Source organism: Nelumbo lutea, chromosome 1 (genome assembly GCF_056320005.1).
Source record: "Nelumbo lutea isolate HS-2025 chromosome 1, American lotus-T2T, whole genome shotgun sequence".
Taxonomy (NCBI): Eukaryota; Viridiplantae; Streptophyta; class Magnoliopsida; order Proteales; family Nelumbonaceae; genus Nelumbo; species Nelumbo lutea.
In genome coordinates, this window is record NC_142684.1 from 1,100,872 (window position 1) to 1,115,180 (window position 14,309).

A 14,309-nucleotide genomic window follows, 5' to 3' on the forward strand; every position below is an offset into this window, starting at 1 on the left:
AGGCACAACCGTCAAAATTAAGGGTTATCACACCTTCACTGATGGAAACGGGATGCCTCAAGGGTGTTTGCTGAGGATGAGGCAGAAACAGAAAGGGATGAATATTTCTGATAATATCATTGACAGAAGGTCCTTTAAAAAGATCTGAATTCACAGACCAAAGGATGCAAAGATAGGTAATATCTGAGATTAACTCCTCCAAGGTTCTGCTTTTATTGTCAAAGATACGGGTGTTTCTTTCATCCCAAACGCCCCACATTACTGCATGAGGCACTGATTGCCAAAAGACATTACCCCTTTTGCTAAGCCTTATTCCTTGCCATTTGGGTGAAGAGTCCATATTCGGGTGTCAAAATGAGAGGGGGATATATAGGCATCTTTGAGGGTTTAGATTAAAGCTATTAAATCAGAAATCTCCAAGTCCCTTACGAGTCTTCTGAGGTGGAGGTTTAAAGAATTCTTGGCGGACTGGTTTGAGAGGCAATCAGAAATAAAGGCTTCTTGGACAAGGGTGAGGTTAAACAGCCTAGGGAAAGAGGCATCCAGGGTAGATTCCCCCCACCAAAGATCTTTCCAGAATTTAATTTTAGAACCATTTCCCACTTTATACCTTATAAAAGGAAAGAAAGAAGTATGAATGGAACATATACCTTTCCAAGGATTTATGGCCTTTATCCTATTCAAATGGAGATTGCAATCCCACCCGTTTGTATTTCGTCCATATTTACTTGAGATGACAGCAGTCCAAAGAGCATTAGGTCGTTAGGTTCTTTCGGAAATCTCCAGAGCCATTTGCCTAGAAGAGAGGAATTTTTCTCTTTAAGCTGTCAAATACCCAAACCACCTTCCTCTTTTGGTCTGCATACTTGTTTCCAGCTGACTAAATGGTTTCTCTTATCTCCACCACCTTCCCAAAGAAAATTCCTTTGAAGCTTCTCAATCTGATTTCTGACTTTGGTCGGAATCTGGAAGACAGCAGTAAACCGGCAAATTTGATAAGGAGGCCTTTATGAGAGTAAGCCTACCCCCTTTGGAGAGATAACACTTTTTCCAAGTCGATAGTTTCTTCTCACATTTCTCCAACACAGGACTCCAAAAGTTGAGGGATTTTGGATTCCCTCCAAGAGGCATCCCAAGGTAGGTAATGGGAAGATTCTCCACTTTGCACCCCAATAAAGATTTGAAATTTTCTAGAAGATCCACTTCCACTGAGTTGATAGCCACAATACTGCTTTTCCAGAAATTAACTCTCATACCAGTGAGAATCACGAAACATTCAATTACCATTTTAGTGTTTGTGATGTTGGTTATAGAGGCATCTAAGAATAGGATTATGTCGTCGGCGAACTGTAAGTGAGAGATGTGAAGTTTATCCCTACCCACTTCAAAACCTTTCACCAAGTTGAAAAGAATTGACTTGTCAAAGAGATAATTAAATATATCCATCACCAAAGTGAAAAGTAAAGGGGAAAGAGGGCAACCTTGTCTTAGACCCCTGCTTGCGTTGAAATAACCTTTTGCTTCACCATTTATCAATACTGAAAACCATGGAGAGCCAATACAACCTTTAATCCACCTGATCCAGTTTCACCCAAAACCTCTTAGCCTTAAGCAATCAAGAATGCAGTCCAAATCCACTTTGTCGTACGCCTTCTCAAGATCAAGTTTCACGAGGACCCCCGGGATCCCAGAGGATTTTCTGTCTTCTACACACTCATTTGCAACAAGAATGCTGTCCACAATTTGTCTTCATTTAATAAAAGCAAACTGATTTGGGGAAATTAGATCTTCAAGGAATCTTTAAGTCCGTTGGCCAGAACCTTCGCCAAAATTTTGTATTTGCTCCCTACCAAACTTATGGGTCTAAAGTCTTTAACTTCCAAAACTCCCCCTTTCTTAGGGATGAGGCAGAGAAAGGTAGAGTTAAGGCCCTTGTTAACAATGGCAGATGAATGGAAGTCCCTCTAAGACTCCATGAGATCTGACTTTACAATTTCCCAACATTTTTGTATCACCGTTCATGCTGAAAATAGTCTTCTTGACTTCTTCCTCTTCAAAACTTCTTTCCAACCAATCCATCTTTTCAGCTGAAAGGATAGTGCCATCCCAATTAAATATTGTGAATTGATTTTCACTATCCTTGGAGTAAAGGTTTTTAAAGAAAGAAAGGAAAGCATCAGAAATTTCCTCAGGATTCTCCACTTCTCTCTGATTAAGAATGAGCTTAGAAATAAAATTCTTCCTACTTTCCCGAGGCATAGGTGTGAAAAAATCTGGAATTATTGTCCCCTTCTTTCAACCATCTCACTCTTGATCTTTGTCTCCAATAGATCTCTTCCCTTCTAACTAGTTTTTCCCATTCCTTTCTTAATTCTGCTCTTTTATTTCTGTTTAAGGCATTGAGGGTCCCATTTTGCTCTCTATTGTCCAAGTCCTCTAATTCCGAAAGTATTCTTTTTTTCTCAGCTTCAACAGCTTTAAATTCTTCTCTTCCCCAAGCTTTAAGATTTTTCTTCAAAGCTTTTAATTTCTGAAGAAGTCTGAATCCAGCCCAACCCTCTACTTTGCAGTCTTCCCACCATGTTGCAACCTTTTTACTGAAATCTTTGTGTTGTGGCCAGAATTTTTCCAATCTGAATGGGGTCTTTTTTTTAATTATTCTTTCAGTGTTCAGCAATATGGGCCAGTGGTCTGAGGTACATCTTGGACAAAGTTCTTGACACAGACTTGGAAATCTCTCCAACCAATCCTGAGATAATAAAAATCTGTCAAGTCTGCAGCTTATGGCATTTTCTTGCATGTTTGACCAGGTAAAAAGTCCATTGGTAAGAGGGAGATCACATAGATTGTGTCTGTCAATAAAATTAGAGAAATTTCTCATGCTTCTGGTTGGGGTTCTACCATTAGAATGTTCTCAACTGAACCTGGTGACATTGAAATCGCCCACTAAACACCATGGTATGTCCTCCTCCTCATGCAGGGACTCCAACTCAGCCCAAAACCTCACTCTATCAGACGGAGAGTTAAGACCATACACACCAGTGAGGATCCAGCTGAAGTCATCTTTAAAATTAGTGAACAGAACCGAGATTGAGAATTCACCTCTGTCGATCTCCAAGCCTGAAATTTCATCTTTCTTCCATGCTAGAATGATACCTCCAGCGGACCCCACATCTGGAACAGCAGTCCATTTTCTACCCCTTATTCCCCATATGGCTTTCATAAGTTTTCTATCGATGACTTCTTTTTTTGACTCCTGAAGGACAATTATATCTGGATTTTCTCTCTTCAATGTTTCTTTCACAAAGCTTCTTTTGAGCTGACCTCCCAAACCCCTAACATTCAACCTTAGTATCTTCATTGAGTCACTTTGACAGATTTCCCCTTATTCATCCTATTTCCTTTTGAGATGCGATCCCTTATACCCCACTGAAGCCTTTTTAGTTCTTGTTTGGGACCTTTTTTTCTGTTCTCCTGGGCCTTTCCAGATTTAGTCACCTCTTTATTAAGGATTCTCTCCTTTTCATCTTCTTTGTCTTTTCTCACAATTCCCAAAGTTCCGGCTATATTGTTCATTCCCAAATTCTCTGTCTCCTTTCTGCCACTGCTTGGTGGAACAACTGTCTGAATTGGAACGATCTGCATTGGGTGGGATGGCAACTCATTTGAACCTGAAAGAGTAGAAGGGGAAAAAAGACAGTGAGATGTAGAAGCAGAGCAAGAAAAAGGAGGCTGAAGAGAAGACATAACCGAATAGGGGGCAAGGGAACTCCCTGAGTGCGATTTATGGTTTGGTCAGGAAAGGGGGTGACGAATCTCTCCCTTGTCTGCGAACAGGGGGGTCTGATTCTGAAGACATTCCATAGCTTGGATTGATTAACTGGGTCTGTTCGAGAATCTCCACACATCCCCAACTCCCTTTGTCTGCAAACAGGTCTTTAACTCTTTTGAGAGCGAACTCACGAGGGTCTGGATCTACTTCAGTAGCATACGAGCTGAGGTCGTCTTATGTGTCTTCTTCTTCACTGGCGGATGGCATGCCAGAGCTCACGGATGGAGTTGGAGCCAATGAAAACTTTACCCAGATGCCGGCCTGAACTGGGAGGAGTTTCGGGAACCGCCTGACTAAAAGTGGGGGTTGCTGGTGGGCTTAAGGTGCTAGATGGGCCGGAAGACTTATGTGGGCCTTGGGTTTGAGAAGAGCGGCCCAAGTTTTCAAACCGACTGGGAGTTGGGACAATATTGGCAATCCTGGAATTAGGGGGGCTTTTGAGATTTGAGACTTTAATAAGGGGTTGCGCCTGTCCAACTTCTTCACATCTTTTGAGCTCCACTACGCCTTTAGATTTGGAGGAGGAGAGCTCCTACGCAAATTCATGAGGAGCCACCACCGACTTTCCGACTTCTCTGTGCATGCCTCTACTGCGACCAGATCTCTGAGCGACAAAGGTGGAAGTACCATGTGGAGGAGAGACCTTTGAGTGAGTTGACTCGGAGAGACCGGACGGTGACTCGTTCGTCTTCTCCACCTCCACAGAGATGCAGAACCAGATGTTTCTATCCAGAACTAGGATTGAACGAGGGATGGCATGAATACCACGGCTTTTCACCCTGATTCTGGCAAAACTTAACTCAGAAAAATTCAGAGATTGGGGATCAATGCCTTCAAGACCTCCGCAGGTGTCTCCTATCAGAGAAAAGATTTCCTTCGTCCAGAGGTGGAATGGAAGCCCTCTTAACTCGAGCCAACCGTTGAACCTCAACTAATCAGGGACTGCATTAATCTTTGGCCACCAGCGTTCAATTTGAACCCAGTCACCAAAAACGAAGATTGCTTTGAGCTTCGTCCAAGAGATAATCAAGTCTTCCAAAGGGGTAAAGCCAACTGCTTTGTTTTGTTCAAAAGGGCTCAGTTTCAACATGGATTCAGAATGCAAATTTGCAGACAGTCCGGCTTCAACTTCATCCCAATTTAACGCAGATGTTTTCGTGCAGATGAAAGCCAAACTCCAGTTTCCAAATGGATTTCCCTGATGTGCAATCGAAAGAAACGCACACCCTCCGCATTTTATGATTTTGCTTTTGACATGGAGCGATGGAAAGGCTTCTTGCGTGAGATTAGTATGGTGGGGTTTCACTCTAGGCGGAACAGCCCAGTCCAAAAATTGGATGAAGGAGTTTCAGCCACCGGAAGTTGGTTCTTCTGGGATACAAATGTGTCTTACCTTGTCTGATTTTTCCCATCTGATCAGACGGATGAATCAGCCCCAGGTATCTGATTTAAGTTGTAAACATAGGATTCTTCCCTTGAACGCTCTCTTACGGTCTGCTAAATGTCTTTGTTCAATTTCCAGAGCTTCTTGGATGTAGGATCTAGTCCATAGAATGTCCTCACGAGACAAAACTATCTGTGTCCAAGCTCCCTTGCCCCTTTCCGTTAGTACAAAATCATCTTTTTTATAAGAGCTTTGTTTAATTTCAAAGGATTTTGATCCGACATTCAAAAATCTCCGTTCATGATGCTTATCTTGAGAAAGACTAACAAAAATTTCTTTTCTTTGTAAGAGATTTTGATCCGACATTCAAAAATCTTCGTTCCATGATGCTTATCTTGAGAAAGTCATGCTTCTCGGTGATGTGAATGGATCTAGAGGTGTGAGGCGTAGTTCAGAACCTAAGAAGTGTAAGCCTCTCGAGCACAAGGAGGCATAAGCCTTCTTAAGAGGAGGGGATGAGAAGGAAGGGCAAGGAGGAGGAAGAATAAGGAATAAACCTCCTTAAGATAGATTGCAAACAATCCATCAACTTCCTGGGCATGCTGAGTGGAGCAAGAACCCCCTAGCACAAAAAGACCAAATTGGGCTGCATAGACTACTTTCCCCTTATCGTTCCTTCCCTTCCCTTTTCTTTTCCTTTTTTTTCTTTACTTTCTTTTTTTCTTTCTTTTTTTTCTTCTTTTCCTGTCACTTTCCATGAGGTGTGCATGGGGTGCATGAGGCATACACCTCTAGCATATCTCTTAGGGCATCATCTGGGGACACCTCACCTGGAGGCGCACCTCCAGACGTATACCTCCCACACCTTTTAAAACACTGGTATATTCTAGAATCTTCTTTCCTTTAACAAACATCCAGAAAGCAAACCCCATGTCTTTCTCCCCAACATACACGTCCTAGGGACCACAAGGTCATAAGGCCACATTCTTGGGGGCCACTCAAGGAATGACATGTACCCGCACAGACATCAAGTACAATCAATCATGGTTTCCCTGAGGTAGTCATGCATCTCACCTTAAGCACACTCCTAACAACTAAGGTTCTGATACAGGTCTTGCATGAGGTCAAGGTCGTCCATTGGTTACAGATTTTGGATCTTGTTCATGTTAATGAGATGGCATCGTCTTTGATTTGCGAGATCCCCCGGTATTGGATCTTAATTGGTTTAATAAGATTGTATTTCTTCTCACTGCGGTGATAGTGTAAGACTAAAAAGGTTCTCAACCAGCTTCTGTGAGACTACTTCTTTGCAATACTCAGAGTAAGGTTTCTTCAAGACTAAAAAGGGTTCTCGTTGGCACACACTTACTTTGTTTTGTGATATCGCCTTCGCTTGACACTCCCAGTCAATGCATTGCTCTCAAATCCTTAAATGTATATCCACTCTCCCACACCGTGTCTTGTGTCTTTGTTTAGTGAGGGTGGGTCTTGTTGGTATTTTGCTTCTTTTTGTCAGGGGGTTGGGTGATTTGTTTGTTTAAGACCATGTTTGGACTTTTGGAGATGTAGGTCTGCTTTTTCTTCTCGAGTGACTAATGATCATCTTCCTCTATAATCTCTTCTTTCTTTTATTTTAGTAAGTTTTTTCTTTTATTACCAAAAAAAAATTTTTTTTCAAGAAGTCTCTGTGGAAGATGAAAATCTCTCCAAGGATTTTTGGCTTTAGCCAATAACCCACCCTGGTAACAATGCATTCTTTTTTTTTGATAATTAACAATACATTTCAATTATTGCTTCCATACTTCTCCTTGAATTTTCTTGCATTTCTTTCCTCTCATATTGTCCAATTTATTGCAATCTTGGTGAATCTCAGCATAATCCTTTCTCTCTTTCTCAATGTTTTAAAAGGCATGCCTAAGGCGTAAGGCGAGGTGCATTCTAGAGTTGGCGCCTCGCATGGGTCAAGGCAGCCAGACTTTAGGAAGGTGCTTGCCTCTACGCCTAAGGCGTGCGCCTTAGGCCAGGCGCCAAGCGGTCCAAGCGAGCGACTATTTTAAGTTGCCCTTTCTTTTTTTTTTTGTTTTTAAATTTAGTTTTATAGATGATTATAATCGTATATATAATATTTTTTTCCTTTTATGTGCCAAAATATTGGGATATGGTATGGCAAATTTGAAAGAAAGAATTGAAGACCCAATCGAGAGTGAAAAAATTTGCCATGCAAGGCTTTCAAAAAAATCTTCTCAGACTCCCACTATCAGTCGAAGTCTTGAACGGCAAAGATCAGAGCCCTCAGCCCCCAGGTTCTTCTTGGATCATCAAGTTCAGGCTTGTCTCAGTTATCTCAGACTCTCAGTCGAACAACCACCTTCGAAGTTCGATTATCAGAGACCATCTCTCAGTCGGACAACCAACTACAACGTCTTCAACTCTTCAGGCTTTCAGAATCAGGTACTTCACAGAAAAACAGGGGCTTTGCCCAATCATTTTTTATCGTTGTGTTACTGTTTCTTCGCTTTTTACACTGAAAACAGGGGTTCTGCCCGCCCCCTTATTCTTCTTTTCTTCTTCTTCTTCTCCTCCTTCTTCTTCTTCTTGTTCACAGAAAAGCAGAGGCTCCACCCAATCTTTGTTTTCATTGTGTTTCTTCTTTTGGAACTATTTTACACTAAAACAGGGGCTTCGCCCCCTTCTTCCCTTGTCTGTTTTACACTAAAACAGGGGCTCCACCCCCTTCTTCTTCCCTTGTCTGTTTCAATCTAAAACAGGGGCTCCGTCCCATTGTTACACAATGCTTTTTTATCAGCAAATATTAATTTGAAAACAGTAAAACAAGGCCCCACCCAGTGATTTAAAAGGAGCACCTAGGCACACAGGCGAGGTGCATTTTGGGGTATGTGCCTCGCCCAGGTCCTAGGGGCATCTCTTTCAAAAGGCGCACGCCTGGTGCACCTAGGCATGCGACTGATGTGCCTTGCGCCTCAGCCCAGGCTGGCGCCTTTTTAAAATTCTACATTTTTTGTTGTTTTTGGAGTCTAACAGTTGGGCCAGGGGCTCCACCCCCGGACCCCTAATTGAAAGTTGTAAAATCATTATTTTTTGTGAGAAATAAGAATTCCAGGTCCTAACATAGACTTGTTCAAGCTTGCCTCGAGGGGCGTGCTACAAAGGCAACTCACAATCAAGAATGCAATATGTTTTAGATCACTTTCCTGATGATGGGTGTCCAGGATGTAATCGGTTTCTAAGAACTGGGCATTTCGACTGCAGAACACTTTCTGCTCACTTGGGTCATAGAATAGATAACCCACCGAATCTTTTGGGTAGCCTAAAAATAGGCAATGGCTGGTCTTGGATTCCAACTTGTCCGCACTCGTTCTTTTAACGTGCGTAGGACAACACCAAATCTTCAAGTGTCTGACACTTGGTTTCCTTCCGGTCCAAAGTTCGTATGGAGTTTTCGGAACCGATTTGGTTGGAACCCGATTCAGCACGTAGATAGTAGTCTCTAATGCATATCCCCAAAAGGATGTGGGTAATTCCGAGCGTGTGAGAAGTGACCGGACCATGTCAAACAATGTCCTATTCCTCCTCTCTGAAACACCGTTAAGCTGTGGTGTTGCAGGAGGAGCCAACTGTGATAATATCCCGTTGGCCTTCAAGTAGTCCCTGAATTCGTCAGAGAGATACTCGCCACCTCGATCCGATCGAAGGGCCTTAATTTCTCTCCCTAACTGTTTCTCGACTTCTTGTCTGAATTCCTTGAACTTTTCAAAGGATTCAGACTTCTGTCTCATCAAGTACACGTAACCACATCGTGAGAAATCATCGGTAAAAGTGATGAAGTACACGTGTTGGTTACGAGTCCTAACACTCAGGGGACCACATACATCAATATGTATAAGGTCAAGTGTGCCTGTACATCTTTCAGGCTTACTGTTAAATGGCCGCTTTATCATCTTGCCTCAGAGGCAAGGCTCATAAGTGGGAAGATCTTCTACGGTTAGAAAACCCAAAGGACCATCCTTTACCAGCCTTGTGATTCGGACAATACCGATATGGCCAAGTCGGTAATGCCACTAGCACGTGGGACTGACTATATCACGAGTCCTTTTCTTGGGGATTTCAACCGATGTAGTTTCGGTTAAGTTAGCTTCTAAAGGGATCTGGGATGCAAACCGTAGTTTCGGTTAAGTTAGTTTCGGTCAATACCGATATGGCCAAAACTTTACAAGAACATGGGATGCAAACAAGAGGGATCTGGCAACCTCAACCACATGCCTGTTCTTTCTTTCCGCCACCCTGTTTTGTTGTGGAGTGTAGGAACAATAACTTTGATAAATAACCCCAAAAGTTTCAAGATAGGTGGAGAGGGTTCTCTCAAAAAACTCCCTACTTATCATAGCATATGCCTGTGAAAGAGTAACCTCATCCCTGGCCAAAATATTCTGCCTGATAATATCAAACTCGGGGTTGAGTCCAGTGAGAAACGCAAACACCCTATTTCTCTCCACCAGCTTTCTATACATTTCAGCATCCCTTTTACTCTCCCATACCACTGTCTCCATAACATCAATTTCCTGCCATAGGGATTTTAGTATAGAGTAGTAGATTGCCACTCTTCTCCCCCAGTCTCAGGTTTTTCACATCACTTTTCAATTTGTACTCTCTGGCTACATTCAGTTTCTGTGAGTAGGTCTCAGTTACACTGTCCCATATCTCCTTGGCCGAAGACATCCAGAGATAGTGTTGGCTTATATGGGGTTGCATAGAGTTAACCAACCATCCTATAACAGTGTAGTTCTCTTGCATCCATTTTTCAAATTCAGGGTTTGTCTCTTCGGGTTTCACCTTACTGCCTGTGAGATACCCGAATTTTCCTCCACTACAAACATAGATTTTTATAGACTGTGCCCAAGCAAGATAGTTCGTCCCATCTAGCTTAATTGTGGTCACACTAGTCAAAACGGAATCTACTGAGGCAGGTCCAGAAACCAGCACCTGCTTGAACTCACTTCCGTATGTCTCCATTAATCAAACGGAAATCAAAGAAAAAAAAATTTTGACTATGTAAACTTCCTTGAAGCCAAACCAGAACTTGGGTGAAAAACTAGGGTTTTGCTCCGTCCAGCAAATGGGAGGAAGAGAAAAGATGTTGCCGCACCTACCAGACTAACCCAAACTCTTCCAAAACCTTAACCGCCCTCCTTTAGCAGTCTCAAGACACCTTCCAAGCATAGAGCGCCACACCCGAGCTTCACCTTTCCTAGTAACCTCGAAAATCTCTAGTCGGCTAGGGTTTCGAGCAGCAGCAGCTAAACAGCAACACTTCTTGGCAAAATCTAGCCAGAACTAAACTCTCCAAACCCTTCTACCAACTAGGCAAGTGATTCTCTATACTATAAAGAACCTATCTCTCCATACGCTCTCTTGATTTTAGAGTGTACAGGAACGAAGAAAAAGAAGGAAGAGGAACTAAACCTGCTATGATACCAAGATGTAAATCAGTCCTCTAATATCAAGTTTAAATTCAGTGATTAGCAGAATAAAACAGATCTGAATAACTATAAAAGAGAAGAAGATAGCGAAGAGAAGAGGTAAGAGAAGAAAGAGTCGAATTAATTCTCCATTCTCCTCTAACCCTATTTTATTAAGATCTAAAAATTAATGATGACATGTATGCCCTTAAGTGGGCAGCCAGCTTGGCAATTACATAAAGGAAATAAACAAGAATAAATAACAGGCCCATTAAGTGTGGCCCATCAACATAAAATAAAAAATATTACAAGAGAGGCTGTTAGGGCCTATTCAGCCCAGTCTCTTTACACATTTGAATACACTTTACATGTTATGTTATGTATTTTAATTTTAGATAATACGTTTTTAAATCATTTATTTTAAAATTTAAGTTTATATTTTTATTAACATTATGTTTAATATTTTTTTAATTTTTTTTTTTTGCATTTTTTTAATTTTTTGGTTATTTTTTAGCTTTTTTTGTAATTTAAGGTGTGCGCCTCACCTTGCGCCTTACGCTTTTAAAGCACTGGCTCCACCCCATTCTTTTTGTTATTTTTAGTTTTTTCTTTACTGCTTTCTTCCCCACTTTGTTTTTTGACATTTTCCTAATTTCTTAGAATTTCTACATGTTCTTTTTCTTTTTTTTTAGTTTCTTTTTAAAACACTGCTCTCTCTTTGGCTAAGCAAAAGTTACAAGGGCAAATAAGCTTGGCATACTGGATGGAAGAGTCCACCTGCACCCAAATAAAGAGAATCAATTCCAAATACAAGTGACAAAAGGGCAAGGAATTAGCAAGTGATAGGAAGTCTCACCATTAGCCTTGCAAAGTATAAACCAACAAGGGGATAGGAAACATTTGAAGCAAGTTGCAAGTGTTAATTTTCTCATTTAAGAAAAAAAACCTCCTAACTGAGTGCACCAACTCTAGGTGGAATAGGTCTACACCAAACCTCTTTTACAAGAAAAGAGTGCAGGCAAAGGGCAGATCAAGTCAAGACATTAAAAAATAAACAAAATAGAAAGAGCCCAAGGGAGAGGGAGTCCTAATCCAAAAATTAGACTTAGAAGGATTTAGGTACACCCTTTCAAGAATTTGTAGGAGTCTTAGTACACTAGGAAGTTCAAAGTTCCAACAAAACCCTAATCCGAGTCAAAACATTTGTTTGATACAAAGGAGTCAACAAACTTTGAACAATTTCCCATTTAAAAGGAAGGCATACAGAGGGGGAAATTGGTCTTTTAATGGAAATTTCCCCACCCATTCATGCTCTCAAAACATAACACGATTTCTATAACAAACATTATACCAAATAAAAGGGAGAAAGTGTCGAAGAAAGGTATGGGTAGCCTTCAATATAGAAGTCTGAGTAGCCCTAGTAGATAATCCAACATACAATTCATTGTCCATCTACCCATGTATGCTTACTACCATCTTATGCCATAATTTATCCCTATCTAAAGGTAGTCTCCACACCCAATTCCCCAACGAAGCCAAGTTCCTCATTTCTATGCACCCTATCACCAAGCCTCCTTGACATTTGCTTCTACAAACCGCTTCCCAATTAATTAAATGGCCCTTTCTCTCTTCATCGAGTTCTCACAAGAAATCATTCATTTTTTTTCAATCACTTTCCCCACCCTCTATGGAATCCTAAACAAAGACAAGTCGTACATAAAGAGATTAACCAATGTATACTTAATTAATGCAATCCTACCTTCCAAAGAGATGTAAGTTTTCTTCCACACAACAAACCTCTTAAACAATCTTTCTATAGCCAGGGTCCAATAACTATGATCCTTAGGATTGGCAGCTAAAGGAGGACCTAAATATTTAATTGGCCATGAAGAAACTAAACATCCCACTATACCTGTAAAGGCAACTAGCCCTCTCCTCCAAATAAACCCTGGCTAGGAAACTTTTATCAAAATTTACCCTCAAATTTGAGATTTGCTCAAAGAGTTTCATGGTTAGCCTCGTATTCCTTACCCATTATTCCTCTTCTCCATCACAAAACAAGACAATGGCATTTACAAACTGCAAATAAGTAACCACCATACTTTCTCATCCAATTCTTTTTTTTTTATGGGAAGTCCATCCCATAATTAACTAAGTTCTATCTACCCTCAAGATTAATCAACTGAAAACGTCAACTACAAGAGTAGATAACAATGGGTAAAGGGGATAACCTTGTCTAAGCCCCCTTCAAGCTAGAAAGAAATCTACAGCTACCCCATTCAGTAGTACTAAATAATGGCTAGTTTGAAGACACCCCATAATCCACTTACACCATCTCTTCCCAAAGCCATGTGTCCTACACACTTCCGACAAAAATGACCAATCCACCAAGTCATAAGCTTTCTCTATATCGAGCTTAATCACTCCTTCCCTCCCAATTCTTCTCATCTCTTCAACACACTCATTTGCTACAAGGATTTATCTGTAATTTGTCTTACATAAAAGCACTTTGGTCAGTTGAGGAAATGGAAGGTTGTACCTTTTTTAGCCTCAAAGACAAGACCTTAGCAACAATCTTATATAAGCTAGTTACCAAGCTAATATGTCTAGAATCTTTGGCTCCAAGTGTTTTGGGGATTAGAACCAAAAAGATAACATATACTTCCAGATTTAGTGTCCCCCTCTCAAAGATTCTCAAAACATGTCCAATACATCCCACTTCAAAATGTTCCAATAATCCTAATCAAAGGCCATTGTAAATCCATCTGGGCATGGAGCCTTTGATCTATTCATACAAAAAAAAAAAACAGCCTCCTTAATTTCCTCCAACTCAAAACTCCCTTGTAGAATTTCCTTGAACTCCCTATTTAAACTTGGTCATTCTGATCCTGCCACCATGAGCCTTCTATTCAAGGGCCTTTTATAAACAGATTTGAAGTGGTCCACAAAATCCCTAGCCAATATGAACTCCACATCTTCATTGGCTTGATTAGCATCCATAGCTATTCTTCTCTAGTTTGCCTTCTTAACCTTCTTTACCTTTTTTTTTTTTTTTGATATGGAACCTTCTTTACCTTTTCATGAAGACCAACCCCATAAAAACCCCTATTCAACTAAGCAAAAAACTTCTAAGATGGACAGTTCTTTTATGTTTTCTGATCACCCTCCATCTGATTTTTATCCTCAGATTTATTGATCAAAGAACTCCTTTGTAAACCCTTGGACACAATTTGACCATCTCCTAACTCTAATGAAATCACTCGAAGCGTAGTAAAGAGATGGCTCAAGGAAATGTTTATTAAAGCTACAAAGATGGCCCAACTAAACTAGAGCAAGGGAACTAGTGCAATGATAAAACAAGGATCTACACCAACCAGAATCAAAACAATACAAGAATCAAACATGCATGCAAAGAAGGCATTATATAAAAGAGCCCCTAGCAAATAAATGTTTAAAATCATGAATTGTTATATAACAAGAATCAAAACAAATAAGCAAAGAAACAAGTCAATAGTATTAGTGATCCAAGAAAAGAAGTATTACAATACATTTTACAATAAATCCAAGCAATAAAGTGTCACAGCAATAACCCAAGCAAATAAGTAATTAGCAGCGT

At 40.7% G+C, this 14,309-nt stretch overlaps 1 protein-coding gene across 8 annotated transcripts in view; it reads right to left on the reverse strand.

The window, feature by feature from the left end:
* Positions 1-14,309, reverse strand: part of LOC148873157 (glycosyltransferase family protein) — an 88,543-nt gene that overhangs the window by 51,056 nt on the left and 23,178 nt on the right. The gene's annotated exons all lie outside the window — the stretch shown is intronic.